Source organism: Macaca mulatta, chromosome 5, assembly GCF_049350105.2.
Source record: "Macaca mulatta isolate MMU2019108-1 chromosome 5, T2T-MMU8v2.0, whole genome shotgun sequence".
Classification (NCBI taxonomy): domain Eukaryota; kingdom Metazoa; phylum Chordata; class Mammalia; order Primates; family Cercopithecidae; genus Macaca; species Macaca mulatta.
Genome location: NC_133410.1, coordinates 32,355,359 through 32,379,306, shown reverse-complemented (window position 1 = coordinate 32,379,306; position 23,948 = coordinate 32,355,359). Strand labels below are relative to the sequence as shown.

General features: G+C 34.7%; 1 long non-coding RNA gene across 1 annotated transcript in view; it reads left to right on the top strand.

The window, feature by feature from the left end:
* Nucleotides 1-23,712, top strand: part of LOC144340972 (uncharacterized) — a 28,182-nt gene extending 4,470 nt beyond the window's left edge. The window contains exon 2 of the long non-coding RNA XR_013417508.1: nucleotides 22,152-23,712. This is a non-coding gene — a long non-coding RNA (uncharacterized LOC144340972). The remainder of the gene's footprint in view (nucleotides 1-22,151) is intronic.
* The last annotated feature ends 236 nt before the right edge of the window (nucleotides 23,713-23,948 follow it).

The window sequence follows — 23,948 nt, the reverse complement described above, 5'->3', positions numbered from 1 at the left end:
ATGTCCCTTCTTTTGGACGATTAAAATGTTCATCATACCATTGATACCTTTTCTCATTTCTGTTATTACTCATCTCTTAGTTTGTTTCGCCATCATGGGCATTCCTCTTATACTTAAAACTGATAATGCCCCTGCTTATGTCTCTCATAAATTACAAGTTTTCTTACAGCAATACAATATTCAACATATCACCGGTATCCCGGGCAACAGTCAAGGTCAAGACATCATTAAGCGCGCAAATTTAACCTTAAAAACTCAACTGCTAAAACAAAAAAAAAAAAAAGGGGGAAATGAGCCCCCCAAAAAACCAGATTTTTTTGAAGGTTAATCTTTCTACCTTAATTTTTTTGATTTTGAAGGTTCTTTTTACCTTAATTATTTTTTGAATCAATGGAGACAATTGCAAGACACCGCTGTCGTAACCCATCTTTCTTCACCTCCCTCGGTGATAGTCCCCGCTGACAATTTAAAGATTTGGTATCCTAATGAAGAAGGTAAGTATGTTCAAGGACAAGTTCTAAAACAGGGACGGGGCTATGCTCTTGTCCTTACAGGGAGTGGACCTGAGTGGTTTCCTACAAGATGATTGAAACCCTGTTGAAAAGAAAACTGGATTCAGCATGCATTTCTTCCTTTGTTGGATGTGCCTCGGCGGGGGACTTATTTCTCTTAGTGAGGCTTTGTATGAATATTGGACTTATATTCCCTCTCCGCCCTTGTATCAGGGAGTCGCCTGAGGGGAAGTGGAAATTAAGGTTTTCACCAATGACACTACTTGGATGCCGTCCCCCTATATAGACAAGGACAATATAGAACGGGAAACGGGAATTATAAAAAACACATATCAATTTGCAGTGGAAGGAGTTCCAATATGTATGGGAAATAGTTCTCATTGTCTCCGAAAATCGCATGAAGCCTGGGTTGTTTGTTATAATCATAGTCATGTGTCTGCTAATACTGTTATTATTGTAACTAGAAGTTTTTAATATAATCATACTGTATATAGTAATGAAACTATTCCTAGTTCTTTACTTTTTTGTCCTATTCTAGAGGTTTCTCCTAATATTGAGGTGCTGGAGTGACAACAATGTCGGGGAAATAAACCCCAGATTTTATTAGAATACAATGGAATGTAAATAACTGATTGGAGTGTGCACGGTGATTTTCAAATAAAATTTAGTCACATACCTTTGAAATGACACTGGGTAAATAAAAGTATTGCTGCTAACAGTAATGAAACCTTGGTATGGCGTGAAGAAGCCTGAAGTACAGAGTCATCTTTGGAAGTTGTTAGCTGCAGGCGATGCCATTAGCACTTTTGTGGGGAATATGTCCCTTAATCTTTCTAACCCAACTAACTCCTTTCATATTCAGTTATATCGAAATACCTCCTGATATATTATTGCTTGTGTCCGTAAGCCCTACCTATTATTAGCAGGGAATTTGACATGGGATAATGATACGGGGATTGTTAATTGTACAGATATGTGTACATTTCTGTCTTACCTCAATCATTCCTGGTGGCACAACTTTACTGGGGATATTGATATCCTCAGGGCTCATAAGGAAATTTGGCTACCTGTTAACCTTACGCGACCGTGAGGGGCATCACCTCTTGAAACTTATATTTGGACTTCTCTCCAGCGAACCCTCCGTGCCCTTGGACTTATAATTGCCTCAGTGATGAGCCTTGTCGCCATCGTCTCCACTGCGGCCATAGCAGGGCTCACTCTTCATCAAAGCATACAAAATGCTGAATTTGTGCAGCAATGGCATGAACAATCTCACCGGTTATGGCTTCAACAACGAAACATTGATTCTCAACTTGCTGAAAGATTGGACAACATGGAACAAGCCTTGACATGGCTTGGAGATCAGCTCACTGTCCTCAGTACTCGGATAACATTACAATGTGATTGGAACTCCACTCAATTTTGTGTAACGCCTGTGCTTTTTAACATCTCTTAAAATTGGACCGTAATCCGAAAATTATTAATAGGCCATAAAAATATTAGTTTGGACATCCAAGAGCTCACTCAGAACATTTCCGAAGCATTTCGACAACAATTACATGTGTTGTCCGGAACTGTAACCCTTCAGGAGCTGGGTCAGCGCCTTGCTGCCTTTAACCCATGGACCCAGATGAAGACATGGATTTCTACAATCTCTGGAAGTAAAGTATGCTTTGGGCACTTGGATTGGGTCTACTTCTTTTGGTGATTCAATGCTCCCTCCGTCGCCTCCAAAAACAAAAGAAAACACAAGAACAAATATGGGCTACCTTTTTAGGATTGAGGCAAAACAAAAAAAAAAGGGGAGGAAATGCAGAGGCCTTTGAAAACAGTATGCTGAGAATAGATAGGGCTCAAGGACAGTATCTCCAATTGAACTTTTAATGAACTCCCATAGGCGCCAAGAAGGCAGGCAGATAAGGAAGAGCATAGAAACAAGGAACTGAGTAGAAGGTTATATCTGGGAAAAGAAAGTTTGTTTTGCATTGCATTCTTTCTTGCTGACGTGGGGTTTATGGGGTATAAATAAAGTGAGGTGGAGGCTCTGAGCGCGGCCGCCATGTTCTCTGTGTGTCTTTGTCTTTTGTGTGTTCTTTCATTCTCCACCACCCCCGGCACGGACCCCAACAGGATCCCTTGTGTTTGGGAGAAACGTGTGGAAGTTAATTCTTAATATTAGCCTGAGATCATTCTGTTAGAAGCATTAGATTTTCTTTAGTAATTGCACATACATCAGAGTTGACAATTTTTTGTCACACTTCCAGCTCTACAACCTTGTCTCCAGCCATGTGAAAGATTGAATTCATTCTCCAAACATTTTAAACATTTTCTAATGTTTAAACAATATGCTATCAATTTTCTGCTAATGTTATGATTATAGTGCAGGGTTTCTTAACCTCAGAACTACCAATATTTTGGTTGGATAATTATTTGTTTTGGGGGCCACCTGTACATTGCAGAAGGTTTCACACCATCCTTGGGCTATATAGCATTGTTGGCTATACTCACCACTGGATGGCAGTAGTAACTTCCACCCCCAAATGTGGACAACCATAAATGTCTCCGGACATTGTGAAATGTCCTCTGGAGGGCAAAATGCCCTGTGTTGAGAACCACAAATTTGTTCTAGAATAGTAGCAAAGGGATCTTCTGGATGCTTGACGCAAATTGAGATTCTAGGGCTTCACTCTGATTCACTGCATCAGAATATAAATTTTAATAAGATCCCCAAGGAACTTAGATGCACATTCAAATTTGAGAAGCATTGATCTATAATTTGCAAACAGAACTTTAACTGTTCTTCTCTCATTCAACTTCCAACATCTCTAGTCCATTTGACAGACTGCTGCCAGATTAATCCACTGGTATCTTCTCAGTGCCTTTATAGTAAAATTGAAACTATTTCCTCCACCTGGTTTGTTTTTTGAGGATTTTCATGATCAAGATCCTGAATAAGTTTTTAATACAATTCCATAAATATCTCAATCAAAAACTCTACATTCCAATCCAACTCTATTTCTATTTATTAGTGACTTGCATGTTACGATATTTCCTATTGAAATGGTATTCACAATCAAAGGCAATCCAACAAAAGCTACTTCTTCCACAAAACCTTCCATTTGATTCTTATTTAACCTTTCATACTTCCACCTCACATATTTATTTTGTGCATGTGTGTAGTACAAGTTAAAACAGTATTGAAGCCATACTCTAAGGCAACAGGGTTAAAATGTGATTTTGCTACTGGATGTGATCTTTGGCAAAGTAAATAGCTATCTTAAGTCTCAGTTGCCACATTTATAAATTGTTTTTACTATAAGTACTTTCATCATGATTTGTTTTGACAATTAAATAAGATAATGCCTGTAAGGACTGCCATATAGAAAACACAGAAAAAATCACAATTATTACCATTATTAATGATAATAATAAAAATAATAAAGTAATTCATATACTTAAACAAACTAAATAATGCAGAAGTAGAAGGTAATACATTTCATATTGTCCCATCATTTCATTTAAAACCAGAAAGGGTTATGAAATATTAATATTAACCACCACTTACGTATTACTTTAAAAGTGCCAAATTCATTTTTGCATCTTCATGTATTTCTTTCTACTGGTATTTCTGCAAACAAAGTAAGCAGTTAATAAATATTTGGTATTGAACAAATTCAGGACATGCCTTAATTTTACTACCACATCATTACAGCCTAAAAGTCAGAATTTATGTCTGATTGCTTTCTGTATCCCCACAGTGACAAGAAAACGGGCCGGAACACAGCAGAAGCTCAATAAGTATCTGCTGAATATAAGCATAATTGACTAATCAGTTAGCTGTGGAGAGATATTTAAGTTAATGGGTGCTCAAAACCCAAAGGGAAGTGCTATCCTGGAAAAATCAGTCTATTTATGTTTATTTTTCACTCTTTACTCCTCCCAGTGATGAGAAAGACATTTTTCCTACAACTAGGTAGTTTATGTTACAAACTTGACAAAATATTTTTCTTTAGCCATCTGCTTTCCCATTTACCACAAATGGAAACTTAATATTTCAGCATAAACAGTCATCTTAAAGAGAACTATTTGCATCCCCAAATGTTTTTCTCCTGTTATAGATCCCAAGTAAATCACCTTCCTCTCAAAGATGCACACATTATAGATAATATGTCATAATTATTTTCTTCACCAAGAATCACTTGCTATTTGCCAATTGATAGGATACTACTTAACTTTTCCCAGTTGGAAATAGCAGTCAGCACTTGCTCTAGCATTACGTGAGAATGCATAATGACTTTCTATTAAAGACAGATAATTTTGAGGTCTGCTTCAAAGTGCATCATTATTTTCATTTTTTAAAAGCTAACTACCTTGTTTTCAAGAGTCGTTGATGGAACCTACCTTTTAGATATAACAAATGCCCACAATTATTCTACTTATCTCAGAAAATAAGCTATTTTCTTTGGTTGTGTTTAGTACCTGAATTCACTCATTATATTATTTCCAGGCATTAAGTAAATTATATTCACAGAGCTAAAGAGTTTCAGCCTCATCAGAACAGGCAGATGGTTTCTAAAGGGAAACACACGCAAGTTCTTGGTTTCATCTCTAAAGCAATAACTATTTTCTCTTCAGGAAGTAATAACAGGGACCAATTGTTTAATAAAAAGATGAAACAGAAGAATTGTCTTCCTCTTTTCCCCACATCAACTGCTAACCAAATTCTGCCAATCATAATAATTTTTGTTTGTAACTTTTCCTTAAACCCTGCATATATCTGCTTATTTTTGCTGCTTAGTTTCTCTGCCTTGAAATACTGTCTTCCTTTAGCGTTCAGGACAGCATCTGCCCCTGGGTTCTTCTGACATTACTGGCTATTATTGCTGTTTCTCTTTACGTTGTTCCCCGTGAGTGCCTTACCATTGTATCACCTTGGATCTTTGTCCTTAGATGATGTATCTTTTCTGTCAACAGACAAATATACACAAAGATGATTTCAGTTTGTGTCTCGAGGTCAATTTCTATCCTGATCTCCAAGTACTTAAATACAATTGCCTGCTCTGCATTCTTACCTAAGTTTATAATAGATGTCTCAAAATGACCATGGTGAAACTGAGCTTCTGACTTTTCTAACTAAACCCTCTAATTTCACAGTCTTTTCAATCCAAGTTGATGGCAAGTCAATACTTCCATGTGCTAAAACCAAACTTTTAGGAATCATTTTTTGACGCTTTTCTTTCTTTCGTATCCCGAATCTAATCCATTAATCTCATGCCTCTGCCTTCAAAATATATCTTTCTACATGTACTCTGGCATGCTTTCACTAGTGTCACAGCTAGCACCCTGGTCCAAGTCTTCATCATTCTTGGTATGACTAGTATTATAATAGCTTCCTTATTGTTCTTATTTTCCTGACTTCTTTCACTCCCATCAATTCCCAATAGGGCAGCTAGGATAATACATAATGATCTCTAGTTACATCCATACTGTTGCAAATGTCTGAATCTCATTCTTTTTATGATTAAATAGCATTCCATTGTTTATATGTACCACATTTCCTTCATCCATTCATCTGTTAATGGACACCTAAGTTGCTTCCACATCTTAGCTATTGTAAACAGTACTGCAACATATGAGTGCAGGCATCTCTTCAATATACTGATTTTCTTTCTTTAGGGTATATGCCCTGCAATGGGATTGCTGGCACATATGGTAGCTCAAATTTTAGTTTTTGAGGAACCTCCAAACTGTTTTCTATGTGGTATTACTAATGTACATTCCCACCAGCAGTGTACAAGTGTTCCCCTTTCTCCACAACCTCACCAGCATTTGTTATTGCCTATCTTTTGGCTATAAGCTACGTTAACTGGGGTGAGATGATATCTCATTGTAGTTTTGATTTGCATTTCTCTGATGGTCAGTGATGTTGAGCACCCTTTCATATGCCTGTTTGCCATTGTTTGTCTTCTTTTGAGAAATGTCTATTTAAATCTTTTGTCTACCTTCTGATCAAATTATTATTTTGTATAGAGTTGTTTGAGCTCCTTATATATTTTGGTTATTAATCCCTTGTCAGATGGGTAGTTTGCAAATATTTTCTCTTATTCTGTCAGTTGTATCTTCACTTTGTTGATTGTATCCTTTTCTGTGAAGAAACTTTTTAATTTGATGTGATCCCATTTGTCCATGTTGGCTTTGGTTGCCTGTGCTTGAGATGTATTGCATAAGAGGTCTTTACCCAGACCAATGCCCTGGAGATTTTTTCCCAGATTTTTTTTTTTTAGTAGTTTCATAATTTGATGTCTTAGATTTAAGTATTTAATCCATTTTGATTTGATTTTGTATATGGCAAGGGATAGAGGTCTAGTTTCATTTTTTTGTGTATGGATATCCAGGTTTCCCAGCACCATTTATTGAAGAGGCTGTGTTTTTTCCAGTGTATATTCTTGTCACCTTTGTAAAAAATGAATTCATTGTAGGTGTGTGGATTTGTTTCTAGTTTCTCTATTCTGTTCTAGTGGTCTAAGTGTCTGTTTTTATGCCAGTACCATGCTGTTTTGGTTACTATAGCTCTGTAGTATAATTTGACATTAGGTAATGTGATTCTTCCAGTTTTGTTCTTTTTGCTTAAGATAACTTTGGTTAATCTGGGTCTTTTGTAGTTCCATATAAATTTTAGAGTTGTTTTTTCTATTTTTGTGAAGAATGACATTGGTATTTTGATAGAGGTTGCATTGAATCCTTAGAATGCTTTGGCTAGTATGGACGTTTTAACTATATTGATCCTTCCAATCCATGAAAATGAAATGTTTTTCCACTTTTTGGTGTCCTTTTTCAATTTCTTTTATCAGTGTGTTATGGTTTTTATTACAGAGATTTTTCACTTCTTTGGTTAATACCTAGGTACTTAATTTTATGTGTGGCTATAGGATTTTAAAAATTTCTTTTTCACATTGTTCACTGTTGGCATATAGAAATTCTACTGATTTTTGTATGTTGATTTTGTATCCTGCAACTTAACTGAATTGGTTTATAATTTCTAATAGTTTTCTTGTGGATTCTTTAGGTTTTCTGAATACACGATCATATTATAAGCAAATGAGAATAATTTGACTTCTTTATTTCCAATTTGGATGCCTTTTATACTTTCTTTTATCTGATTGCTGTGACTAGGACTTCCAGTACAATGTTGAATAACAGTGGTGACAGTGGGCATCCCTATTGTGCTCCTGATCTTAGAGGAAAGACTTTCAGTTTTTCTCCATTAAGTATGATACCGGTTGTGTGTGTGTCATATATAGATTATGTTATGTTGAGGTATGTTCTCTCTATTGCCAGTTTTTTATCATCTTTTTGTTATAAAGGGAAGTTGAATTTTATCAAATGCCTTTCAGCATCAATTGAAATGATCATGTGGTTTTTATCCTTCACACTGTTGATATTATGTAAGGCATTGATTAATTTGTATATGCTGAACCACTTTTGCATCCCCAGGATAAATCTGACTTGGTCATAATGAGTGATCTTTCTACTGTATTTTTGAATTCAGTCTGCTAGTGTGTTGTTGAGGATTTTCACATCAAAATTAATTGGAGATATTGGGCTGTAGTTTATTTTATTTTATTTTTTTCTTTCAAATGGGTCTTTGTCTGTTTTTGTTATCAAGGCAATACTAACTTCAAAGAATGAGTTTTGAAATATTTCCTCAAACTCCATTTTTCATAATAATTTGAATATAATTGGTATTAATTCTTCTTTAAATGTTTGGTAAAATTCAGCAGAGAAGAGATCAGGTCCTGAGTTTTTCTTACCATGAAATGTTTTATTATACTTTGTTCTTGTTACTTGTTACTGGTCTGTTTTGGTTTTGGATTTCTTCCTGATTCAATTTTGGTAGGTTGTACATATCTATGAATTTGTCAATTTCTTTTAGATTTTCCAATTTGTTGGCAAGTAGTTCCTTATAGTAGCCACAAACGATCTTTTGAAATTCTGCAGAATCTGTTGTAAAGTCTCCTTTTCCTTTTCTGTTTTTATTTAATTGGACCTTGTTTCTTTTTTCCTTAGTCATCCTAAAGGCTTGTCAATTTTTTTAACTTTTTGTAAAACCAAGTTTCATTGATCTTTTCTATTTTTTTTCCCACTCTGATTTATATTTTTTTTTTCTTCTACTAATTTTGTGTTTGGTTTGCTCTTGCTTTTCCAGTTTTTGAAGATTCATTGTTAGGTTATTTATTTGAGATTTTTCTTCTTTTTTGATGTAGACACTTATAACTATAAACTTCTTTCTGAGTACTACTTTTGCTATATTCCATAGGTTTTGATATGTTGTGTTTCTATTATCATTTGTTTCAATAATTTTTCCAGTTTTCTTCTTAATTTATTCATTTACCTGCTGGTCATTCAGGAGCACATTGTTGAATTTCCATATATTTGTATAGTTTCCAAAATTATTTGTGTTATTAATTTCTAGCTTTATTTCGTTGTGGTCAGAGAAAATGCTTGATATCATTTCAGGTTTTTTTGGAACGTTTTAAGACTTGTTCTGTGACCTAACATATGGTCTATTCTTGAGAATGATCCATGTGCTGAGGAAATCAATGTGCATTTTAAAGCTGTTGGATGAAATGTTCTGTAAATATCTTTTAGCTCCTTTTGGTTTATAGTGCTGTTTAAATTCAATGTTTTTTGTTGTTGTTGATTTTCTGTCCGGATAACCTGTCCAATGCTGACAGTGGAGAGTCTTGAAGTCTCCAGCTATTCTTGTATCAGGATCTATCTCTTTCTTTAACTCTAATCATATTTCTTTATGTATCTGAATGCTCCAGTGTTGGGCGTGTGTGTGTGTGTGTGTGTGTGTATAATTGTTATATCTTCCTGCTAAATTGACCCTTTTATCATTATGTAATACCTTATTTGTCTCTTCTTATAGCTTTATCTTGAAATTTATTTTGTCTGATATAAGTATAGCAACTCCTGCTTTATTTTGCTTTCCATTGACATGGAATATCTTTTTCCATCCCTTTAAATTTAGTCCATTTATGTCTTTATAGCTGAAGTGTGTTTCTTGTCAGCAACAGATCAATGAGTATTTTATTTTAAAATATCCAGTCTATGTCTTTTGATTCAAGAGTTTAGTCCATTTACATTTCATTTTGTAATTGATAAGTAAGGACTTACTCCTGCTATTTTGTTGTTTGTTTTCTGGTTCCTTTGTGGTCTTCTCTTTCTTCTTTCTTTTCTTCCTGTATACCTCTAGTTAAGATGACTTTCTCTGGTTATATGATTTAGTTTGATTTAGTTTGTTGCTTTTTGTTTTATGTGTAGCCTTTGTGTGTTTTTTTGGTTAAAAGTTACCATTACACTTTTTTTTTCTTTTTATTTATTTATTTATTTATTTATTTATTATTATTATACTTTAAGTTGTAGGGTACATTTGCATAACATTCTAGAGTCAACATATATTACTAACAGCTTAAACATCCCAAGAAATTCCTACTGTTTTAATTCAAAAGATTTAGGTCATTTTAAAAAAGATAATTTTGGTGAAGATAAAATAGAAAAGTCTGAAATGCAAAAAAAAAAAAAAAAAAAGTTACCATTACACTTACAAATATTATTATATAACTCATGATTTTAACCTGACATCAACTTGACGCTGATTGCATAACACAGACACGCAAAAAGAAAACAAGTGCTCTATGCTTTAACTTTGTCCCCCTGCTTTTTAACTTTTTGTTGTTTCTATTTATGTCTTATTGTATTGACTTTGTTTCGAAAAATTGTTGTAATTATTATTTTTTATTGGTTTATCATTTAGTCTTCAGTTAAGGATAACGGTAGTTTACATACCATAGTTACAGTGTTATAATATTCTGTGTTTTTCTGTGTACTTAATATTGCCATTGAATTTTGTAGCTTCAGGTGATTGTTTATTGCTCATTAATGTTATTTTAATTCTGATTGAAGTACTTCCTTTAGCATTTCTGGTAGAACATGTATGCTGGTGATTAAATTCATCAATTTTTGTTTGGGAAAGTCTTTATTTCTCCTTCATGTTTAGAGAATATCTTCCCTGGATATACTATTCTAGGGTAATTTCTTTTTTCCTTCAGTATCCTAAATATGCCATTGATGCATGCTAAAATTTAAGAACTATTGTACTGTATCTTATATTCATTTATTTTATTATGTTATAGTATATTTTATCACATATATGAACATGTGGTTTATTAATACAATATATATATACACATTTACATAAAATGCCTTCTTCCTTAAAAGTGTAAATATCATAAAAGAGGAATTTTTAAATTACTTTGTTTACTGCTGCTCCCAAAGCATCTTGAATAGTGACTGGCCTATTTTGTAGTGGCTGGCCTCTACAAATCTTAAAATGAATAAATGAATGTAGGATTTTACATCTCCATGTCCCTGCTCCTGTTATTCTTTCTGTCCGGAATGCACTTACCTGATTAATTCAACCACTTTTCTATACCTAATTTAGGTAATATCTTTATTCCTCTTGAAACCCCACACTTTCCTTTTGCAGCTCAGTCTTAGTTGGGACTTCACTATTTGCCTATGGAAGATTTTATGTCATATATAACAGAAAGCACAACACATATGTTGAACTTATCTATTTTAATCTGTCCTTTTTCCACTACAAAATTAATTTTTTTTGGAGGGGGGCAAGTTTCTTTTTTATGCATACCTACACCTTCCCACATACCAAATATAGAGTATGTCTTCAATCAGTATTTCTGAACTTACTGAATTGAAATTGAAAGATTGTTATCAAGGCAGTATGACAACTGAAGACCACTCAAATTAGCTTAAGGAAAATATCTTGATTGTTGTCAGTACACACAGTGTCCAGGAAACTCAAGAGCAGGAAGCCAGGCTTCTGGAAGGTCCAGGGTCAAGACCCAGAATGCCTTTTTGAAACAAAGCAGCTTCTTCCCCACTATTGATCAGTCTGGGCTTGTATGCTCTTCACAGGCAAGAGTCCTATCTTTTTCATCTCAGTGGTGACACATGGGAAACCAAACATATGAGTTCCCATTTCAAGTGCACCACAGTGAGGACTGACTGGCATTACTGTATTTCCTTTTCAGTTTTGCAAATGAGAGAATCTGATTCATCTGCTTCAACTGGGGACTTGTCCCTGATAAAATAAACTATATGCTTAAAGTTTACTCTCTGAGAATGGATGAGGGAATGGCAGGACACCAAACACATCCTTTGCCTACACAGACACACACACACACACACACACACACACACACACATACATATTTATACCCATATATATCATTGAATAAGTTGTACTTGATAAGATTACTATTACTAATAATTACTATTACTAATAATAATACTATTACTAATAATCTAATAGTGTTATTACTATTAGATTCACTATGTAATCACTTAAACAAATGTAAGAGAGTTTTCATAATTTTAGCATACATGTAAGCATTTTTCAATATTTGTTGAAGTTTTAAATCTTTACAAAACTTGCATATAGAGGAACATGCACTCTTGAAATTTTCTAGTAACCAAACAAGTCTAATTTGATGTATCTATGTCTTCAATATAATTGTAAAAAAAAAAAAAAGTAGATTGTTTCATTTTCCTCTGCATCTAATAAAGGATATTTTAGGAAATCTGGTCCCAACAATGCTCTAATTCATGGAACAAACACTTGTTGATTGTTGATTATCTCTGTTGTGTTAAGCAAGGGACAGAGTATCTACCCTCAGATAAATTGCATCTTGTGTATGGGGAATAAAATAAAGAGAAAGTAACTATAACATGAGGTTGTTAAGACTCTATATATTGAAAAACTGTAGAAGATAGAATATTGGCCATACAATTCTGCTGTTGTGGGGATAAGAGAAAAAGTCCCACATCATCTGCCTATTTTGTCAACATTCTTATGTAGGAAAAATAACCTCCTAGTCCCAGTGTGTTCTGTAAGTAAGAAGAAAGAACCAGTGGCTACAGAGAATCTCCTCACAGCATTTTGCATCCAAATGCTGTATGCAGCTCACCTTCCTGGTGTTGGTAGTAACGCTGACCATGATGAGTCTCTGTGCAATGAATGGCTGCCAGTAATGCTGACCATGATGAGTCTCTGTGCAATGAGTGGCTGCCTTAGACAATGAGGGTTGTTCTAAATTCTTCTAATACTAGCATCTACCAGAGAATCAGGTAAAAAGAAAGCAGGTCAGTAATTTTCTTTTTTCTTCTCTGCTTGTACTCATGCATGTCTCCCTTTTAAGCAGGACAAAGTCAGAGATCAGGAGCAGATTTAGGAAGATGCTTTATTTTCTGGGCATCTACGGCAATATGCTCACAGTTTTCCTGGCACAAAGATTAGGATCACAAAAAATATTTCCATATATATCTGTGCTATTGAATTACTTTCCAGATCCACTGCCTTATTAAAATAATGAATACGTTTGAAAGATTAAATATTTGCTAACCTTCAGTTGGTTAGTTTGACCCTCCATGATGTAATCTAAATAAATAATATTAAACATGCATATCTGGAACAGAGCGTGTTTCTTGAATATCTTCATGTCCTATATTATCTAGATTCACTTGTCTTTAAGCTCCCTGAGACCAGGGACTATGTTGTAATTTATCTTTCATGCAAAGCCTAGTCCAGTGCCTGGCATGCAATAGGTCCTCAGTGAATGGTCATTTAAATGAAATCGTATGTTGTGTTATTGCAGTTATAGAATTGATTGCATAAAAGATACCATCTCTACAAGATAAACAAGAGGAGGAGAATATAATATTGTGGTTCCCCTGAAATGGGCTTAAAGTCAGACATTTCCCTGCTTTTGTTTTTCAAAGAAGAGAATAAAATAAAATAATCATAGATTGTTCATTTACCTGTCAGTTCCTCTGACACTTCTCTGAGATCATTTAGGTCTAATGCAGTTCTTCTATTTCCTTTATAGATGCCGACGCTTTTAATAGAAAAAAAAAAAAAAACCTCTCTTGAAGTCTATTTGGAGTTTTCTGCTTTCTCTCAGACTCTTTGATGTATTTCAAGAAACACAGCACTTAAAAAGTGCATTGTGTCCTCATCCACATTTCTTCCCCCACCTGCCTTGTCAAATGAAAGAAAGAAAGAAAAAAAAAATGACAAGTGTGGGTCTGATATATTTAGTTCTTATTTCTCCCCTTTACATGCCTTTTCACAGCCTCTCTGATGTAGTCACTCGTCCATCTAACACATACTAGGACTCTGAAAATTGTTCTCACTCCAGCAAAACCCCTGATGAAACATGCTTCACAGCCTGCTGAACTCTCTTTGTGGCTGTGAATATACCTTGTTCACTCAATAATTTTCCAGCAGGAAACAGTGAAGCATGTGACCCGGGAGGGTGCAGACTTAACACTGCTCCACACAAACAGCTTTTATTCATGTACCAACATGAAAACTAACACATTCACCCTTGGTGTAACATACTTGGGATGACAGTCAGATGGTCTGTGTGGTTAATAAGGCATTCTAAACATTTAAAAATAGAGTTTTCATTCTGAACCTAATATTAAACTCTTCTTATAAAAGAGTAAAATCAAGAAACAGTACTATATATCTACTCTAGGCTTAATGTATAATCTTGAAATGTCTTGAATTGCAAATATGTCTGAGCATTCTTGACATACGTGTGGTCTTATATTTTTCTTCCCTCTGCCAATGTTACTATTGAGTTTTCTTCATTTATTACTACCTGCCACTTTATTGTTGTGTATAGTTTCACCTTCAGTAAGTTCTCTAACTATGCTGTCTTCAAAATGTCTCTTTTCACACTGAACATCATCACACATACCACAAATTATTTCTCAACCTTTCCTTTGCTACCATTTCCTTCATATCCGAATTCCAAAATCTCTGCGTGGGGTACATTATGTTTAACTTACTGGGCTAAGTACTCTAGGAGACATCAATGAAGGAATTTAAAAGATAAACACCATTTTAAAGCTGTGTTAAGTATAAGGAAACTATATATATATATTTTTAGTTTTTTTGCTTATGTAGCACCAAATAAACGTTTGTTAGTATAACAAGGTGTGAAATATTATTACTTAGAGTATTTCATATAGTATTACAGCTCAAGGTAGCATAAATATAAATCTGTTGGTCTAAGTGACTGAAAAATTAAGGATACTTTAGCCTCAAGCATTGCTGGATCCAGGGCTCAAGTGATACCTTTAGAACTCTTTTTCTTTCAATCTCTTACACAGACTCTCTTCTAATAAAGGGAATGATGGTGGGCCACGACCTTCATCCTGACATTGTAATAGAATCTTAAAGCTTAGGCAGAAAACCCACAGTGGGACATTTCTTCGACCTGTGTGTGTAGCATACCTATCCATGAACTAATCTCTGTGCCAGGATGATAGGGTTGTGTGATCAGTCAAGCCCGGGTTATGTGCTCATCAGTGTTGCTCCCAGTAGAAATAGATGTGTTTTCTAAAGGAAAGAGAGGTTTGTGACCAGAGAAAAAAAAGGCATCCTACACAGGCAACAGCAGCAGGTGTCCACAGCTGACAAATAATACTATGCCTATTTTGAAGATGAGAAAACCAAGACACGAATTTGTATAACTAAACTAAGATTACACTGGCCTCAGATATCCTAGTAAGCAGTAAGATGAAAGAGGAAAGGTCTCAAAAAGCAGCTGAGATTTGAATAGGTACTTTCTCATACACATGTGCTTTCTCAAAGTCCAAAACCTGGTAGCATTTGTATTTCAGTGACTTGATCAATTTCTTCATTGTTTTTCCCAAAGATTCACCCCTGCTTATTTTACATTATGCTGTCGATGGAGGATGCATGGAGAATAGTGAGGAACTGCACCTGTGTCTAACAAAGACTCTGAGGGGAAAAGGAATCATTAAGGATTTAGGGTACACAAATGATTAATTATGATAGTTTAGATCTTACGTTAATGTATTAATTTCTTTTAAAAAATCTAATGCAACCCATACTTCCAGAATGTAGAATCCTGGGATTTTTTTTAAAAAAATGGGATAATGTTAACAGCAAAAAGCTTTCTTTTTATAGTTCTTTTTTCCCATATACTCCCCCCATCCTAATACATGTTATTGCATATTAAATTCTAATTATCAGAAGGAGATTTATTTCCATTGTCTATGTCTTTTTGCTACCAAAATGAAGGGTATCAAGTTGCATGAATGTTACCAATCCCTTCGATAAAATCCCCTCTTACAAAATCAGCCAAAGCTTTTCCAAGTTTGCTGCCACCCTGATGGTGCTGGTGTTAATATTTTATGTGGATAGCCCTCAAAGTCATAATGACTTGACTGTAGAGAATTTATTTCCCCAACTGTTGGAATAATCTCTATGTTAGTTCTCGAACTCCCAAGGAAATAACTTTGTATTTAATATGTCTTTCAAATGTTACCCATAACAGTCTCCATTCCAAATCACATTTACTTCCCAATGATTTCTTTTCCTTGGAGACTGAGCCAGATATATTCTAAATTCTCAAGCATTTATCTTTCCATCTAATATGAGTTATTTTCTCCAATCCATCCTTCTGTGTTGGTAGGCCTTCAGTCTTGAATACCACAGTAAGTATACCATATGCCAGAGCCAGGTCAGGTACTACTATTACTACTATATTGTTTCTTCTAAATTCAAATGGTAGCTGGGACTGAAACAACATAATGGAGTTTTACCCAGTTTCAGAATTTTGTGCACATAATATCCATTCATTTTCAGAATAGCCATGCAAGGAGATTCTTTAAACAACTCTGCAATTGCTTAAGGCTTTGTATATGTTTTAGCTTGTAGGTATTGTTTTAGTCTTTGAAAACAAGGAAAAGTAAAATATTGTTCATATTACTACTATATTGATTATATAATTGACACACAACAAAGTTTAAAAAGTTTACATGCCATTTCCTGAGGCTGATTCAGGAGTTTTTTTATTCTTTGCCCCTTTCTTCACCTCCCGTTGCAAATAAAAAAACAGATGTTTGATTCTTTGTGACGAGTAAAAGAATGATTTATTTTTATCCCAAAATGTTATATGCTTTCATGTAAGACTAGTCTTGCTAAATGAATGATATAGTCTAATGACAATGTTTTGAGTATTATATATATACATAATATGTAATATATATATCTAGTATATAGCCATATGAATCCAAATTCATTGTAGCTAAGGAAGTATAGAAAACTAAAAGGTTAGGAAAAGGAACTTAGAAATTAATAAGATACACTTACCACAGGCGATTTTAGGTCAGTTGATAAACTATTTAAAGGCTGAGACTACCTAGTAGTTATCAAAATCTACTACATACTACTACACACACTAATTCATAATATGTGTTTTTGATGCAGTAATATAATACAATTTTATGATGAGTCCCATCTTATATTTCAAACAGATCTTTAAAAAAAGGAATATAGCAACTTGACAATATTCTGTGGAAGCAATCACCTAGTGAAATATCATAATGCAATGTCATTGGTGTCACAGTGATAAAGATCCACTTTTATAAGGAAAGTGCTTGGTTTTGCCAATAAGTCTTGAGATATCTACGTTAGGTACCTTCCCTTATAACCACCTGCTCATAGTTTTAGACAGTAGAACATTTTTTTTTTAACCTTCATTGGTAACAGGAGAGAAGAGAGTTAGAAGCCTCTCCTGCAGCGCTAAGACATCATATAATTCTATCAACATATCATCATCAAAATCAGCATGAAATTGAAGAGCTAGAAACAATCATCGACTATTATTTATGAAGACAGCTTGGTGGATCAGTGCTATTTCTCAGCTGCTGCCCTGGAAATTATAGAAAAGAGTGGCAACCCTAACTGAAAATATAAATGATAGAGGAACTTTCCATAATAGTTATAAAGGTTAATTTTATGTGTCAATTTGGCTAAACTGTAGTATCCAGTTTTGCATCAAACATTGATCTAGATTTGATCTAGATGTTGCTGTGAAGGTTTCTTTTTTTTTTGATGCGATTAACATTTAAATCATTAGATTGAGTAGATTATCTTGCATAATTGGAATAGAACCCTTCAAATCAGTTGAAGATCTTAAGAGAAAAGACAAAAGCCCCTTGAGGAAAAAGAAATTCTGTCTCCAGACTGCCTTCAGACTGAACAGTGCAACATCAACTCTTCCCTGGAACTCCAGCCTGCTGGCCTGCCCTGCAGATTTTAGATTAGCCAGTCACCACAATTGTGTGAGGCAATTCCTTCAAATAAATCTCTCTCTCTGTGTTTACATATATGTATACATATATAATGTATATATAATACATAAAGTCATATATAATCAATATAAGTAATGTAAATATAAACGGGTAAGTTATTTTATAAACGTGTACATATTATATATACACACACATCCTATTTGTTTTCCAGAGAACCCTAATACTAATACAATAGTTCTTAGTTTTGAACTATCTGTTGAACAAATAACAAAAAGTTGTGGATTTTCTGTGTTTATATTCTAATATATCCAATAACACTGGATTTATACCTTTCAAATATATTTTCGGTATCTTTGTGTAGTAAAATATAAGTGATTTTAGTTTCTTATACAAGCTATAATAGTATGTACCATTCAATTTCTTCTTTAGAAAATGCGTGTTTTCTTTTTCACCTAGGTGTGGTAGATGCACACTAAGATGAACCCAGTAACTCATGTTCTTGTATAATCTTTTTCCCTATGACCTATGGCTTACTTCCAGTGAATAGAATATGGCAAACTTGATAGGATGCCATTCCATTGATGATTACCTTATATGATAGAAGTGATATGATAGTCACAACCATGAGTATATGTCCTTGCATGACTTTGTCTTAGCAGACAATAGGCAGAAATTCTCATATGTGTCTCAAAGAAGTAAGCTGTCATGTTGTGAAAAGGCTTGTGAGATGGCCACATGGCATGAAACTGAGAGTGGCCTCTTGGAGCTAAGAGCAGAACCCAAATAATAACAACTAGCAAGAGAATGGGACATTAGTCCTACAATAACACAGAACCAAATTCTGCCAACAACCACATGAGCTTGTAAGAGGACCCCAAGCTCTGGAAAAGAATGAATCCTAACAACTTATATGATATCTTCCTCTTCAAACTTTTAGCATAGCAGTTGATTAATCAGGGCCCAGACTCCTGACTCACAGAACTATAAGTTAATAAATGTATGTTGTTAAGCCCCTATATGCATAGTAATTTGTCACTGAGCAATAGAAAACTAATATAGTAGATAGTCACTTTGTAATACAACAACACTATCATATGTTTATACACTGATAAAATAATTCTTGATTAATGATGGATAAAATAAATACAATTTTAAAAAGATATATATTTTACAGATTCTCCACTCACAAGAGTATAAAAATATGTTTAATTCATGTTTCTTAATTGTAATCTAATTTAATTTAACAAAGTTTATTAAACAACTACTATGTATCCAAAACTACATTGGGTACAGGAAATGTGGTTTTGACCAACAGAATCACTGTCCTCTGGATCTTATAAGGAATAAAACGTATTAAATGAACGTCATCCCTATACCCTAATCAAGCCAACTAGTGACAAATGTGGTATTTACCTTTTTTGTCAGGAATATTGTTTCTTAATTCTGAAAATTAAAATCTTCAAGTCTAAAATTGCCCAAAAAATAGGAAATGAGTATCTATTAAGATCTGTTTTGTGGAATATTTCGTTCACATTTCCTAATTTAGTCTCACATTCAAAGATACTTGAAAGATTGAATTTAAAATAGACCCTAAAATATTAAAATTTGAAATTTTTTTGATCGTATCTTTACAAATTTCTTTTTTTTAATGTTCACATTATATAGTTAAAGGTTTATTTCAGAATATAAAAGTAATTCATATATCAGTGAGATAAACATAGACAACTCAATAAAATTGGTCAAAATACTTGAACAGGCAAAATTATGACAACCAGAGAACAAAAACACATATGAAAATATGCTCAATTTTATTATTCATTGGGGGAAATGCAATTGAAACCCCACTGAAGAATGGAAAGGACAGATAAAATGAAGTATTGGTGAAGAGACAGAGCAACTGAAACTCTCATATACCGCCAATGGGAGTGTAAATTTGCACATTCTTTTTGGAAAACTGGTAGGCAGTATCTTCTAAAGAAGAAAGTATGCATAATTTGTGATCAGGGGTTCATATATATTTAAAATGCATTCAAAATATATTCACAGTACACAAATATTTACCAAAGGAAGCTATAAGAATGTTTAGCACAACAATATATGCAATTTCTAAAACACAGTAAAATTCAGGTGTCCAGGAACAGCAAAATGAATAAACAGATTATGGTTTATTTATACAGTGAAATAAAAAGAAAACCAACAAGAATGATCAATCTAGAATTACTGACAAAAATATAAGAATTCCACAAACACAATGTCAATATGAAGAGTCCAGACACATTCTCAGCAACCTGGAGATTGAAGACTATTATTCTAAATGAAGTAACTCAGGAATAGAAAAACAAATATTGTATGTTCTCACTCATAATGGGAGGTAAATTGTGAGGAGGCAAAGGCATAAGAATGGCACAGTGGACCTTGGGGACTCAGGGGGAAAGTGTGGGAAGGGGGTGAGTGATAAAAGACTACAAATTGAATGCAGTGTACACTGCTTAGGTGATAGGGGCACCAAAATCTCACAAATCACCACTGACGAACTTACTCATGTAACCAAACACCACCTGTTCCCCAAAAACCCTATGGAAATAAAAAATAATAATTTTGAAGAGGCCAGACACATGAATTGATATGATATATGATGGTATTTGTATGACAGCATTCAAAACAAGCATAATTAATCTATTATATTAAAGGACTGTTTTACCCCTTGGACAGAAGTTTAGCTATTAATGAAGCCCCAATTCTAACTGCTTTTCCAACTCTGTTACCACATTTTGAACTTACAATTGAATAAATACATCCCATATTATCAAAAAATCTTTTCTATCTTGACTCGCCTATTTCAGATGACATAATTCCATTGACATTAAAGCAAGAGACAGATAATTTTGCTCATTTTCTTAGCACCTTCATCCATGCCATTGCCAAATAGAATATATTTGAATAAAATAGCTCTTTAATTATTTCCAAAACTATTGTCTTCCCTCAGTACTATTTATTTTATACACTAATACCATATTGCACTTCCTAAAATGCTACCTTGATTATATAAATCCATGCTCACAAAGAGGAAATGGATCACAACTTTATTCAGTACCTAGACTTTATTCTTCACTTTAATGTTCTGAGCTCATCAGTAATGTTTCAGTTTGCCTTACCTGCCTGATTCACAGTTGGCTGGTTTACATTCATGTGCCAGTGGCCAGTTCCCACGTGTTACAGGCTCTATGTGGGAGAATCATGAATCAGGCAGGTAAGACAAATTTCTTATGGTTGGGTCCCATGTTCAAATATAAACCATTCAAGAAATAAGACAAAGAAGTTCTCATGAAATTAACACACATGACTTTTAGCACTGACAAAGAACAGGTTAAATAATTTCACCTATTTTTGTAGACAATTATCTTGAATGCATAATTAAGCAAACTTTACCAATCCAGTTGCAAGCAATACTGGACTAGGACAGGGCTTCTCACCTGCAAGACCAACCCCTGTGAGATTATGATACGGAGGAGAAGTTGGAAGCACATACTCGTGTGGCAATGTAATAAGAAGTCTGACTTCATTTTAGATGATGACTAACCGCTTTTAAGTTCCACTCATTCCTTTTCTGTTCTTGTTCCAAATCTGGGAAAGCCTATGGCAAAGCTCAGATGCTCTATCCTTTGGCACTGGTAGACCATGCCTGCTCTGGCTTGTGCATGTACACAGAAAGTCTCGCCCAAGCCCACCCCTGAATACAACAAAAGCCAAAGCCGCTCACTTAGCCTGGCTCCCTCAGGCTACTTAAGGAATTACTGAGGAGGTTACCCTGATCTCCACAGAAAGCCTCATCATGTCAGTAACAATCTTTTTCGTGCCCTGTTGGTGTATGTGTGTGTGATTTTATAAATTTCAACATTCAAACCAGATTTCATATAGGGGTCCATCCTGCCTCTTTGGACTGCCACAGTAGGCCATGTTCCCTCAAAAGAAAAAGAAAGACAAAGAGGTGAGGTTTGCGCCAGGAGTGGTGGCTCACGTCTGTAATCCCAGCACTTTGGGAAGCTGAGGCAGGTGGATCACCTGAGGTCGGGGGTTCGAGACCAGCCTGATTAACATGGAGAAACCCTGTTTGTATTAAAAATGCAAAATTAGCCAGGTGTGGTGGCACATGCTTGTAATCCCAGCTACTGGGGAGGCTAAGGCAGGAGAATCACTCGAACTTGGGAGGCGGAGGTTGTGGTGAGCCAAGATCACACCATTGCACTTTGGCCTCTGCAACAAGAGTGACACTCTGTATAAAATAATAATAATAATAATAAAATGAATAAATAAAAAGAGGTGTGGTTTGGGTATACAAACCCAGTTTTTTCTTCTAACTCATATGTCCCATGTTGTTGTTCTTTCTAACTCACATGTATTGTCAATTTTTCCCTCTAGGCAGTGGCAGCGGTGACTGAATTGGTAAAGAAAAATAAAAACTTTGAAGACATTGGATGAAAAACTCATATGGAAGGACATTTCAGGAATGGGGAAGAAGCATTGCCTCTATCCCTAAACTTTAGTTTCTCTTTCTGTGACGGTTAATATTGAGTATCAACTTGATCTGATTGACAGATTCAAATTATTGTTCCTCTGAGGGTGTTGCCAAAGAAGATTAACATTTGAGTCAGTGGACTGGGAGAGCCTGACCCACTCTCAATCTGGGTGGGCACCACCTAATCAGCTGCCAGCAGGGCTAGAATAAAGCAGGCAGCAAAAGTTGGAAAGAGCAGACTTGCTGAGTCTCCCAATCTTCATCTTTCTCCCATGCTGGATGCTTCCTTCCCTCGAACATTGGACTCCAAGTTCTTCAGCTTTTGGATCCTTGGACTTAAACCAGTGGTTTGCCAGAAACTCTTGGGCCTTTGGCCACAGACTGAAGGCTGCACTGTTGGCTTCCCTACTTTTGAGGTTTAGGGTCTGGGACTGGCTTTCTTGCTCTTCAGCTTGCAGTTGGCCTATTGTGGGACTTTATCTTGTGAAGCTGTGAGTCAATACTCCTTAATAAACTCCCCTTTATATATATACATCTATCCTATTAGTTCTGTCCCTCTAGAGAACCCTGACTAATACACTTGCTCTTCCTATTTGAGTGCCATTTTATGCCCCTGTACTCCAGCCACACACATAGAACTTCTCTCAGAATTTTAGATTTCCATTCTCATATCTCTAGTTTTCCACACTCTTGACTATTCCGGCCTCTTCTCTTCTCAATAAATCTTTCTGTATGAACCTTTATATGATCAAAGAATTTAACCAGGAAACTACATAATCCATGCATTTAAATAAAAGTATTTTTGCTGTAGAATTAACAGAGCGCTATTTATCCTATATTTGTGCATTTCAGCCTTATTCTTGGAGATCAATGCCCACATCAGGCAAGAGACTACTTTGGTAAAGAGTTTATGCACTCTACTTAATCAGTGCAAAGACCTTTCTCTGTTTCTCTGATCAAAACCTACCAAAAGGGATTGTTCTGCCCAGAAAAATATATTTCCTAAGCTCTGGGGAATATTCAAAGAGATAAATCAAAAACAACCGGCTTCTAAAGTTACTCTTGAAATGAGTATCATAGCTATTTGTTAACAGTTTAACAGAGCAAGAAATAAGATACCAAATAAAGTGTGAAAAATAGTTTTAAAGCTCTCATATCCTAGATTTAACACTTTCTGTTAAATATACCCAAAGGGAGTTTACATGTAATTTTAATGTATTTTAAGTAGCATTTTTTAAGACTATTATACTTTGTAAAACTTAAATATAAAACTTCATAGTTCCACTATAAGAACTTGCATGTATCTTTTACAGGCAAATACGTGAAACTTATTTTAAAGTTATTAATTTTTTATGATAAGAATGTGAGCTAGTTCAGAAAAAGAGTATGATGTACACAAGTTCTTTTGTTTGGTTTTGAGTCACAAATATCGATCCTGAAATAAACTACAATTAGTCATTTATTTCTCTTGTGTAAGTAATATATTATGCCCACTCCATAAAACATGAATCCTCATATGGTTCCTTCAATTTTTCTTCTAAAAGATGTGTGATGCTTTTATATTTTCCTTATTTTTCATGGCTGCGTTTCTCAGAAAAAAAATAAATAAATACTTCATCTAGTCCTCAAATAGATGACTAATTATTGTCTTGGCTGACAATACTTACCTAGCAGCTATAATATTGAAAGCCCAGTACAAT